The sequence below is a fragment of the Eleutherodactylus coqui genome, chromosome 1, assembly GCF_035609145.1.
Source record: "Eleutherodactylus coqui strain aEleCoq1 chromosome 1, aEleCoq1.hap1, whole genome shotgun sequence".
NCBI classification, from domain to species: domain Eukaryota; kingdom Metazoa; phylum Chordata; class Amphibia; order Anura; family Eleutherodactylidae; genus Eleutherodactylus; species Eleutherodactylus coqui.
This window is the reverse complement of record NC_089837.1, coordinates 424,494,348-424,507,458: the sequence shown is the minus strand read 5'-3', so window position 1 is coordinate 424,507,458 and position 13,111 is coordinate 424,494,348.

The window sequence follows — 13,111 nt, the reverse complement described above, 5'->3', positions numbered from 1 at the left end:
TCATTCCCATCACTTTCTTGAATTGCCCAGATTTTCACACATGAAAACCTTAGCGAGCATCGGCGAAATACAAAAATGCTCTGGTCGCCCATTGACTTCAATGGGGTTCGTTGTTCGAAACGAACCCTCGAGCATCGCGGGAAGTTCGTTCCGAATAACGAACACCCGAACATTTTGGTGTTCGCTCATCTCTACTTATTATGTGTAGGTTTTATTTAAGTTAAAAAAAACACTTACATTTACTGTACTGGACAATAAAAAAATATTCTAGTGTTTGACTGGGCATTCTGATACTTTTAGGCTTGTGCATACAAAAAACCGTTTGAAGAGCACTCAGTTCATTCCACTGATATTTTATTAAAAAGGTGCTTTGTTGTAGTATGTTTCTCTAAAACCCACCCAACATATTAGATGGCGTCAATTTTCCTACATGGTAGTATCGTCAACTTCATCTCGAAGTATGATTATTGAAATTAACTAGAGTAAAATATTAAATTGTTAATTTTTTTTAATGAAGAATTAAAAATCATTGACCTAAGTCATTTATTTCTTGACAATACAATTAAGCGTTTGTATAATGAGATAGCTCTGCCCTTCAGTGAATGAATAACTTTTTGGAACTTGTGAGCTTGTACTTAGAACTGGGCTGAGAATACAGTATATTCTATGGCATAAATTTTAATTCTTCACAGACAGCTGAAGTGGCTTAGTGTTAGAGCCTATTGCAGTTGTCTTAAGGAGCTTTCAGCGACTTAGCTGATTAAGTCTTAACAGAGTAAAGAAATAGGTTAGAATTTTTCAATAGTAGCTGACAAAACTAGGAGGAGACACTGTCAAAAATTTCTTCAAAGAAAGGTCTGACCTGACCAAATTAAATTAAGTTGTTACACCGAGGGATCAAAAACACAGGGAAATCTTGTACAACCAGCCTGGGATGAAAATGTAGGACAGTTTTTATATCTTGCAAAGCAGAATATAAGTTTTGAGGGTCATCAGTCCTCTAAAGCTGATCGGTAATCATATGCAACAATGTAACATTAATGCAACGTACCCAAGTCCCGTAATATATTATTTAATTATGTTGTTTATCATACACTACACTTTCAGTTATATTGTAAAGTCCATGTTCTAAAAATATTAATTGACCAACTTAGGGTATCACACAATTAATATGTAATAAATGAGTGCATTTATGAATAAAATACAGTATTTAGCATTTATTGTGTTACTCAATTTAAAGAATCAGTGTGCAAATGATTGCATTTCCTAATGCAGTATAGTTTCTATGTTGTTTCTTAGTAAAAAACATTAGCAGATTATAAAAGAGAAAGATTTAATTTATGTCTGTGAACGTAAATTATGTTATTCAGCAAATAATTATAGCATTAGTCCTCCATCCTGTGGAATTTCTGCAGCATTTAGAGTACAATCTTGAAATGGAGTAAACATTTTCTGCACCAAATTCACAGAATTTTTGAAAACTGCTGTGGATTATAAATTCACAGCATTCTTATTTATGCTGTGGGTTTCAATCCTTGAAATACAAGGGTTACAAATCAGCTTAGTTCTGCAAGAAATTTCATAGCAAAATATGTACCATCTAGATGCAAATTTGATGACTGCAGATCTGTTGCATATTTGCTGCAGGATCTCTACTGCAGGAAGCCTGCAGTAAAAATGCTCTGCGTGAAGGCAGCCTGTTACGTCTGCTCAGCACACTAAAGCGCCACTCCTCAGAATGGACGGAAGCGTGTCCATTTAAAACCGCATCAACTCTCATCATGTGTTGCACTTCTCTTGGCAAGATGGAAGGAACCCTGTACCTTACTATTCAGTGAAAGTGCGGAATCCCTGCCTAAAAGTGGGGTGTCCCAATAAGGTCGGCCCCACTGTCTTCATCTGGGACCTAGCCATCCCTAATCAGGAACCTGGAGAGATTCACTAGACACACATAGGACACAACACTGTTCCCAAACACTGAACATAGAACAGGACTGCGAATAGAGAACATGTCTAGCCACCTGCACAGACATACCACACGTCACTATTAACACCAATATATCAGGTTACACATATTGCATAGAATACAGAACAGGACTGTACATAAGGCACATGTCTGGTCATCTGCACAGACATACCACAAGTCATTGTTCACACCAACAAACCTGGTTGTGCATACAACATATAACGGGATCACCACCCATCTCTCACATACATACAGATGGTAAACCATAACCAGTCCAAGTGCAGTGTCCTCAATCCAGGGGAATAGACAGTCAGCCACCGAGCTGACATAGGGAACAGTGTCAGGCATCACCCATCTGTCACACACATAGGACATCAGATGTCTGGGGGCCACACCTGCCCAGGGATAGGAAGAAACCTGCAGGCCGCCTGCACCTGTGCGGTCACCGTAACACTCACTACACAATGCACACACCTCAGAATGAAAGGAGGGGAGGGACAGCAAGTGCCAGACCATCTTCAGGGGAGGAGAGAGGGACACTACAGACAAGCATGCACCACACCAGCTCTGTGTGGGATTAACAGTGAAGAACTAAAGCACTAAAATGACCAGCAATCTCTCACATGAGTTTGCTGGTATTTATCTGCAGCAGGTGAGGGGATTGGCTGCTGGAGAATACCACACCCAGCCAGCACAATTAACCCCGAGCTATGAAGGCCTGTAGAACCACATGTCTTAGATGCACAACCTTAACATGGCCTAAGAGTATCAGAAATATGCTCAGTACAAGTTAAATGTCTGAAAATTCTATAAAATATCTGTATCATTAGCATTACAATATAGCAGAAAAGGAAAGCCTACCAATAAGTCAATGCAGTGAATCTGATACAGTTTTTACCCACAAAAATATACAATAAATGTATTCTACAAAAAAGGCTCTATGGGCGCCTTTTTGTGGAAAATAATTATAAATTATATTGGTATTTTGTTGTATATTTTATTAACAATTGCAATTGTTTTGATCTGGTACATTATACAATGGCACCAATACTTTTGTGCTTAGCATTGAATTTTCGAGTTGTGACCCCTTCACTTTTCCTATTTAGGACGTAAAGAATTTTCCTGCCAAATTTCATGTTTGTACGACATCGGAAAGTTAGAGAATTAGTCGTGAGTCAGTCAGTGAGTCTGTCAGTGAGGCCTTTAGGCTGCTTGTCCATGGGCCTAGCGATATCCCGCAGCGGATCTCCACCACGGGAGCCACCGCCAGGGAGCAGGAGCCAGCTGATGGTTCTCCGCACTGATCCTATTTGACAGATAGGCTTACCACGGAGAATCGTGGCATGCCACGATTTGCCGCCCGCAAGTGGAGAATTCCTATGATTCTCCGCTTGTGGACAGGGAGGCTGCACTATGGAAAGCGTTCACTGCATTCTCTATGGCCGGATTATCGCCGCGGGGAATGCAATGAAAATACGTCCATGGAGAGGCAGCCTTATATATAAAGATAAGGGTTCTTTCGCATGCGCTTATGCGTTTTTACATTTGCTCGGACGAGCCATAAATTCGCATAAATGGATGATTTTTTGCAATCAAGTCCAAGCTTTATTTGGGTTTCCTCGTCCATTTACATGGCTGGGTGCGATGTTTTAGCGAAAACATATGTTGCAGCCTGGAAATCCCTCGCTTGTCATAAATCTTTGGAATGACTTCAAATGCCTAAATAGAGGCACCTGAAAGCTTTTCCCAGCATGGATGCTTTCCCCAACCAATAACAGCGCAGCTTTCAAGTTACCTCAGCATTCTCAATATCCAGCAATTGTTTTGCGAAATGTTCGGCAGATCCATCTTTTTGTAGTTGAACACGCATCGCGTTGCTCGTAATGCCTTTTACTTTTGTGCTTGAGATGGAAATCAAACAATCTACGTCTGGGGGGCATAACTGTCGACGACGCACGCACGCACTCCACCTATCGTAGGATAGATGTACTATACCATTAATCTTCGCAGGAGTGTACTCAACAACTTCCCAAAGTTTCATGGCGATCGGATGAATGGTGTAGTAATGCATAAAGGACAGACAGACAGACATTCATTTTTCTATATATAGATTAGGTATAATTTGGTAATATGTGCTGACGCTGGGGAACTACATGGCTTCCTGCAAGCACTGCTAGCCATTCCACCCCCTGAATATCCTGGATACCTATTTTACAATAGATAAATCAAACAAATGCTAAGAATAACGAGGTTTTGATATTTCAACAGTGTACTGTACAGTTTGTTCATGTTTTTCAAACATATGCTGTCAGGTTTTACTGTTCCACTGTAAACAGCTCCATAATACTATTCCAATATATGGTTGACTCTCCCTCTCTGCAACAGGTTAGAGCACACATGTCAAACACAAGGCCCCTCATTTTATGTGGCCCACCAGCTTTGCAGCAAGTTCCCTCACCCTCTGTGCTGCTGTCAATATGAGATTGTCTATCGCTTGTTTTCTCTAGTAGAGCAGACAAAAATAGATGAGTGCCGATAGCGCAGTGACAACGGCATGCAGAGGAGAGAAGAAGCCTGCAGAAGACATCATGTCTGGTGCAAGGAGAGCAATGCTGAGGAGGGGGAGGAGGAGCAGCTGCATGATGAGAGCCAGTCAGCACTGAACTCCTTTCACCGGCCCTTCCTTGGTTCATGGCAGCAGATCTGAGGAGACATCAGGGGCCCAAGTATGCAGGAGGGCTCCAAAGAGGACTGAGAGCAGCCAGTTTACCTGCTATTGGGACCACATTGGATGCAGGAAGGAGACAGATCGTTCTGTCTGTTATATAAACATATGTGTTTGCATTGTGTATAAAAATGCAAAAGTGTCCTTGAGTGTATTATAAAAGTGCCTGTGTGTGTGTGGGCAGGCATATATGTATGTGAGTGCGTATACGTGTGTGTGTATATATATATATATATATATATATATACATAATGTGTGTATATATGTATAATCGTGTGCGCCTGTGCATATATAATATGTATAATATTGTGTGTATGTATGCATGTGTGTATATATATATATATATGTATGTGTGTGTGTGTGTATATGCATGTATGCATAATCGTGGGCACCTATTATACATTTATATATGTATAATAGTGTGCGTGTGTGTGTATGTATATTATATATATATATATATATATATATATATATATATATATATACACAAAAATTGTTTTGGGGTCACTGTTTACTACTGTGGCCAATATAGGGGACACAATTACTACTGGACCCACCATGGGGGACCCTATTACTACTGTGGTCAATATAAGGGACACAATTACTACTGGACCCACCATGGGGGACCCTATTACTACTGGACCCACAGTGGGGGACCCTATTACAACTGGGGCCACAAAGGGGGACCCTATTACTACTGGGGCCACAAAGTGGGAACCCTATTACTACTGGGGCCACAAAGGGGGACCCTATTACTACTGGGGCAACAAAGGGGGACCCTATTACTACTGGGGCCACAAAGGGGACCCTATTACTACTGTACCCACTATGGGGGCACTATTACTACTGGACCCACTATGGGGGACCCTATTACTACTGGGGCCACTATGGGGGACCCTATTACTACTGGGGCTACTATTGAGGACTCTATTACTACTGGGGCCACTAGGGGGACCCTATTACTACTGGGGCCACTATGGGGGACCCTATTACTACTGGGGCTACTATGGAGAACTCTATTACTACTGGGGCCACTAGGGGGACCCTATTACTACTGGGGCCACTATGGGGGACCCTATTATTACTGGGGCCACTATGGGGGACCCTATTTCTACTGGGGCAACCATGGGTGGCACTATTACTACTGGGGCCACTATGGGAGAGCCTATTACTACTGGACCCACATGGGGACCCTGTTACTACTGGGGCCACCATGGGTGACACTATTACTACTGGGGCCACTATGGGAGAGCCTATTACTTCTGGATCCACTATTGGGACCCTATTACTACTGGGGCCACTATGGGGGACCCCATTACTACTGGGGCACTATGGGGATCAATATTAATACCGGGGCCACTATGGGACAACTATGACTTCTGGGGCCATGATGAGGGTTACTATTACTACTGGGACCTCTATAGTAGCACTATGACTACAGAGGCCATTCTGGGGTCGCTAATATTACTGGGACCACTATAGGAGCACTATAACTACTGGGGCCATTATGGAGATTGCTATTTTTATTGGCTCACTATGAGGGTTACTTACTAGTGGGGCCACTATTACCACTGGGGTCACTATGGGGACCTTATAACTACTGGGGCACTATGGGGGACCCTATTACCACTCGGGCCACTATGGGGTTCACTATTACTATACAGTCTTACAATCAGCTCTTTGAAGGCAACCATAAGGCTGATGTGGCCCTCGTTAAAAAATGAGTTTGATACCCCTGGTTTAGAGTATTATATTGAAACAGTAATGTATATGAACTATATTGTATAATTTGCAATAATTTCCTTAAATCATTTTATGCCACTTGTTACTTGATCGTTTTCATTGAGAGAATTTTGTAACATTGTGTGAGTGCACAAAGGCCCAATGTCCACTTGCTGAATCCCGCAGCGAAATCCAGCTATGCCTGCAGGATCCGCAGACAAAAATAGAGCATGCTTTAAATTGCCCTGCTGAAGCTAATGCATCCCTATGGGCTTCTAGAACTGCGGATCTCCCGCACAGGAGACACGCACGGATTTTATAATTAAAATCCACACAGAGACATTTGGCTTTAGGCCCCCTGCCCACGGCTATGTCAGACTCCGCCAGCGGAATATCACAGCGAGGTCCAACACGGCGCCCCCCAGAGACCCCATACTCACCTCTCCGGATCCACCATGCGCATCCCGCCTGGAGAGCCAGCGCGCATATGCAGTGTAGCACGTGACGCGCCAACAGTGGGGGATGACGCGACCGGCGGTGATGCGTAATCAGCGGAAGTATCACGTGATGGACGGCTTCCATTGACTTCTTGCGGCAATTCCGCGGTAGAATTCCACAGCGTGAACATTGAGCTATTAGGTTCAATAGAACCTAATAACTGCGGGATAACGATGCAGATTTCTACCGCGTGAAATGCGGCAGAAATCCGGCTGTGGGAATTAGGCCTTGCAGTTCTGAACGAGTCAAGACAGTTATAATAATGCATAGGTTTTTACTTAATATGAATCCAGTGTTGGTGCACTTTGAGCTGTGCCTCTGTAAATATGCAAAGTAAATATATAAATAAATAGTTAATTATCTGCAGGTGTAGCTGTTACAACTGAATATAGCAGAATTCCACTGACAATGGCATAAAGTCTTACTGTAATGCCATAAGTTCACTTTTAAATAAAATCTATAATAAAGTCTTTTACTCAGAAAACATTATAGCTGCTGAGAGAAAACATGTTTGATAGTTTAACTAATGGTCCTTGACCTATACACTAGTTTAATAAGCAAAGCGAAATCAATTGCATATAATAAGATAAATGTATGCCATTAAGAATCGCATTTCCTGATTTTGCTTATCTGCCGTGCCTCAGATATAGTCATAAAAGACATTTGTAGAAAATAGAGAATTAAAGAGGTTGTCTAATTAACACTATTACTATACCAATACTTCCACTCGGTGATCAGGAGCAGTGAATAGAGGATTACATTGAATCTCATAGGTTCTAACAGGGCTCCCACCTATCATGTTCAATTTCTAATACTGTTAGAATACTGCTGTCTTCCTTTGTGGCAGAGAAGCCCTGGAACCTCTTTGATTACGCAGGCCCAAGTACAATTGTTACTTCTGTTTCTTTTAGCAAGGAAGTCAAATATCTGTGAGCAGCTAAAGTTACTTCTCTGAAATTCATATGCCTTGGTTCTATGTTTAAGAATTTTGCTTCTTGTATTGTCATATTCAGAAACATATAACTTTTCAAATATTTCATCTAAAGAGCTGTATGAGGGTTTGATCTGGGTGGGACAAGTTGACATTTTTATTTGTAACATTTTAGCTCGCATATGACCTTTTGATCATTTTTATTGTGCGTCTTTGAAGCTGAAGTGTACAAAAACCCACAACTCGTCCATTTTTTTTTTCCACATTCTGTTGACCGGGCAGTATAAATAATGTTATTATTATTTTGTGGGTTATTATGATTCCAGTATTTATCATATTTATATTTTTATTGTTTTTTTTAGATTTAATTACTTTGAAACAATAAAAATTTTTGATAGAAATTTTTTTTCGGAATCACCATATTTAGAGACTCATATCTTTTTTACTTTTCCATTTACAGACCATCCTGAAGGGTTGATTTTTGGGGGATGAGCTGATGTCCATTTGTAGGGGGGGTTTACTACCTGTTCTTGTCTGCCTTCCCTCCGAGCTGCCGGTTTCGGGACTGCTCTTGGCTGTCCAAGGTGGCTACAGAACTGTTCTAGCTATCTAATGCACACTGTTCACTGCTTTCCGATTGGCCATGCTGATCACATAAGCACTTCTGGCCAATCAGAGAGCAATTATAGTGCATTAGTAGTCTAACGCTACCAATGCACTGTGAGGATCACGTAGTCTGAAGATTGCATCAGCTATGTTGGATAGCCCAAAATAAGACCTGGAACCAGCTGAAGATAATAAAGCCCCAACTCCTCTTGTACTGGGACACAATTTTGTCCTGAAACCAGGGGGTGCCTTGAAGAGTATTAGAAACCATAAGAACAAACCTCTATATGCCTCTGAATGGAATTAGAAATATGTGGAGGACAGATTATCGCTGCAAAATTCACGGCCAGACGCCCGCCGCGAATTCCGCAGCAATCACCACCCATAGACATGCTGTGGTAAACGATTCTCCCCTGCCCACGAGTGGAAATGAACTGCGATTTTTCGCAGCATGTTCTATCTTTTGCAGTATATAGCATTGACAGCTTCCATTGCAGTCAATCGAAGCCGTCCGTCCCGTAATATTCCGCACTGTGGGCACTGCAGAGTATCATGGGAATCCACATCACCCCCCAGCGCTGGCAAGTCACGCGCTGCACTGCGCACACGCCAGCTCGCCGGGCGAGACACTTACAGTGGATCCGGACAAGTGAGTATAGGGTCTCTGGGGGGCATCGAGTCTGATTCCACTGCGAGATTTCGCAGTCAGAAACCAACCCGGCAGTGGGTATGAGCTCTTAGTGTTATGTTCACATGAGGTTGATATGCTGTAGTTTTTCTGCCACAGAATTAGTAATCAATGAAGAAAGCCAGGTAATTCTATAAGGTTGTCTTACTTTTTCTTGCAATTGTATTTAAGTAAACTTACAAAAAAAAGTGAGATATTTTATCTGGAATAGAATGGATTTGTAATCAATACAAATGAGATTTATTAACTTTAAATGTGACCTCTCTAAAGTGTACTGTTGTTAGAGTAGTTGAAAGTACATCTATATTTACTCTAGAGAACCAATTGCTGCTGATTATCAACCTGGTGAGTGTGAAAATTACATTTTACAGAATTTAAAGTTATATCATCACTATCCATTGAAAATGCCTTTTTACAAATTACCATCTTCTTTCCTTAAGCTTATCTTTCCATGAGTGAATATATCTGCATTTTACTTAAAGTTCAGACTATATGATACCCTATGAAACCCCAATTCTTCAATATTCACACAACTAAAATATTTTTGAAAGCGTTTAGCCTTATAAAAAATCTGGGCTGTATGATTGGAAACCAAGTTTAGTAGATGACTTCTACAATAAAGTCTAGGCATACAACACTGTGTGTATATGAAACCTAAGACCTGTAAAAAAGTGTATGAAAGTGTTACATCCAATTTTCTTTTCTCATAATTACAATCCCAATTAGATCTAGACAAAAGAAACCTTAACTGAACAGCGGAGCTCAATTTGCTGTAGAGTAGATATATTCTATCTTGACCTCTTACCTGGCTTGACCATGTACTGTCAGCCACACAGTGTGGCTTCAGTCCTATTGAGCTTGGTAACCTCATTATTTTGTTGCTTTAGCTCTTTTCATTCCAGAGTACATGGCTTAGAGGGAACACCCCGGACCTTCTACAGAAGTCCTGAAACAAACTTACTGTAGAGCCCCATAACGGAACCACAGGACATCTGAGTGTTACAGCCATAATACAGACACTGTAATGTGCCAAATGGTTGTCTAAAAGTGGTGCAAATTCTACATATGAGGAGCAAGTGAACCTAGGAGGGCGCTTTTTACATCTGTGGACAATATGTGAAATCTTGAGTAGAGCAAACACGTTGGCCCGGTGACCCCTTAACAGCAATTTGAAGACCATGAAACTTTCACATCCCTTATCAGTGATCAGGAATAAGGTACTTACTCCTCTGCTCATCCTGTTCTGGTATTTTTTTAAGAGCAAATTAATCACACCATGTCTGTGCCTTTTCATATATATATATATATATATATATATATATATATATATATATATTTCTTCGGATCTATTTCATTACGCCTGAGGAAGAACCCTAAATAGGTTCTAAAGCTCCCTATACCATCATGTATTTTTGTTAGCCATTAAAAGGTACCATATCTCCAGGATTACTTGGTTTCTCTTACTGAGAGCATTCCAGTTATGGAAAACTACTGGCATCCTGTCTTAAACCCCAACATTTTAAATCATGGATCCCATATCAAATTGACCATAACAACAAGGGGAAGACTCACAAATCTTATGGATATAGCAAATAGCTTTTGAGACTATTACACGGCTTTGTATAATCTAAAAGACAACCTTTTACATTCCCAAGTGCCACACATCAAATTCATGAATTTCTGCAGAATATTAACCTTCCCACCCTCTCTGAAATCCCCAATCACAATAATGGAAGTGCTTAAACATATCAACCTGCCATTTGGTAAATCACCTGGCCCAGATGGTCTTACAAATGCATATTATAAGACTTTACAAAATATTTTATACCCTCACCTGTGCAAAACCTCTCAACCAGCAGTCATGGAAGGGTCCTTTTGTAAATAAAACCAACAAACCTTAATAGTTACCTTTCCTAAACCAGGGAAACAACTAGATGCACCTCAAAACTTTAGGCCTATATTGCTACTAAATACTGACTGAAATTTGTGCAAAAATCTTAGCCTCTAGATTGGCATGTATCTTACCATCTTTGATCAAAGAAGATCAAGTTGGATTTGTGAAAGATTGACAATACCAGAAAGGTCCTAAACCTTGTACACGTTATCAAATTTACAAAAGTCTCCATGGCTTTTCTTGCTCTGGATGCTGAAAAGGCATTACATCTTAAAAACTGGTCGTACACTTTTATGGCTCTATACAAAATGGGCTTTGGCGACCCTCTTTTCAAAACCATATTTGTACTGTATTCAAACCCCTCTGCACAAGTATTCACTTATGGCGCACTTATTACGTCTAAATTACAAACGGTATTAGACAGGGATACCCTCTTTACTCGCTGATTTTGTTATTATTCTTAGAACTACCTGGGCATAACAATAACTTCTCTACATAAAAAGCTTTATCATTGCAATTTTGATCCTATGTTGAAAGTATTGCAATAGGACTCACCAAAATTATTTAAATTTGAGATATTGTGAGTGGGAAAAATCACTACCTTCAAAATGCTTTTACTGCCAAAATTGCTTTACTTATTTCGTACCCTACTTCTCTGGGGCAATTCAAATATACCTTCTGAAAGAGAGGGAAAGGGAGTTATGCCAAAAATTCTGTATCAGAGAATGAAAGTAAGTCTTCTATCTGAAGCATAAAGCACTCAAGTTTAGTACTCATGTAGAAACATTAATGAGAATCCTGCTGAGATGGTACTAAGCGCCAATCCGTTTGTCCAAGATGTTACCTGATTTCTGGGAAAACTGTTGGAGAAATTGTGGCTGCAAGGAATCATTACTACATATATTGTGAGAATGCTCTTTTCTCTAGTAGTATTGGGAATCTGTGTTCCAATTGCTATCTTCCTTAGTTGGTCACATAGTCCAGAAATCTTCCTCACTGGCTTTGTTGAACATTAACTCCCACCTAATCCCCCCGAAATTTCAGATTCTAGGAAAGTGTTGGCATGATCAAACTTGCTTATTCTTAGACATTGGAAAAGTACTGACATTTCAAATGTAGGAGTAATTTTCACTCTGATCAATCAAATATATATACATGGAAAAATATCTGAAAATAACACACGTGAAATTCCAACATATATAGAGACCATGGGTTTCTTGCAATCAGTGTATATCTGGATGAGTATCACAATTTCCACTCTGGTCGAGTCCTCCACGTCTGTCAAGTAATTGATATAATCTGTTGGAGCTATATCCACAACTCTTTTCTTTCTTTTACATGGTACTAATTATTTATCCACCTTTCCCTTTCACTCTTTTGTTTAAACCAATAGATGTTATTGTCATCCCTTAACCTACTTAATTAATGGTATGAACCATATGTCTATTGGAATGTTATAACTTGTCACTGAATATGTTAACTTGTTATTGTTTCTATCTAATATCTATCTATCTATCTATCTATCTATCTATCTATCTATCTATCTATCAATCTATCCATCATTATAGAAATTAGAAAGGAATAGTTTTATTAGATAAATGAATGTTAAATCAATATACATATATTTACGCACACACTGTAGTGTTTTTTTAGGAAAACTCATATTTTGTTTTTCCTATATTTTGTGCTCATTTTGGGAGTCAAAAAACACTGATCCCAATCTACTTCAATGACCTATATTTGTGCTCTAGGATAGAAGAGGGGGTTAATATTGTATTATTATAGTATTCTTACAGTTTTTAGTGGTAAAGTCAGCAGCCTTCCTATTACTAGAGCAGATGTGTAGGTAACAGGAATAAGTGACACCACTAGTAGTCAAATTCAGTGTTATTAACTTTTTATGTTGGAGTGAGCAGTCAACTACATGACAACAGGGATCATGACTGTACCGATGCATTCTGTATATACCATATTATTGTATAGTATTCATATGTATTTCTGCTCCACACAGTCCCTGTACTTTCACTGAAGAGCCTCTTCTGCATCAGTGCACTGAGAGGCACACAAGATAGATGTGGTAC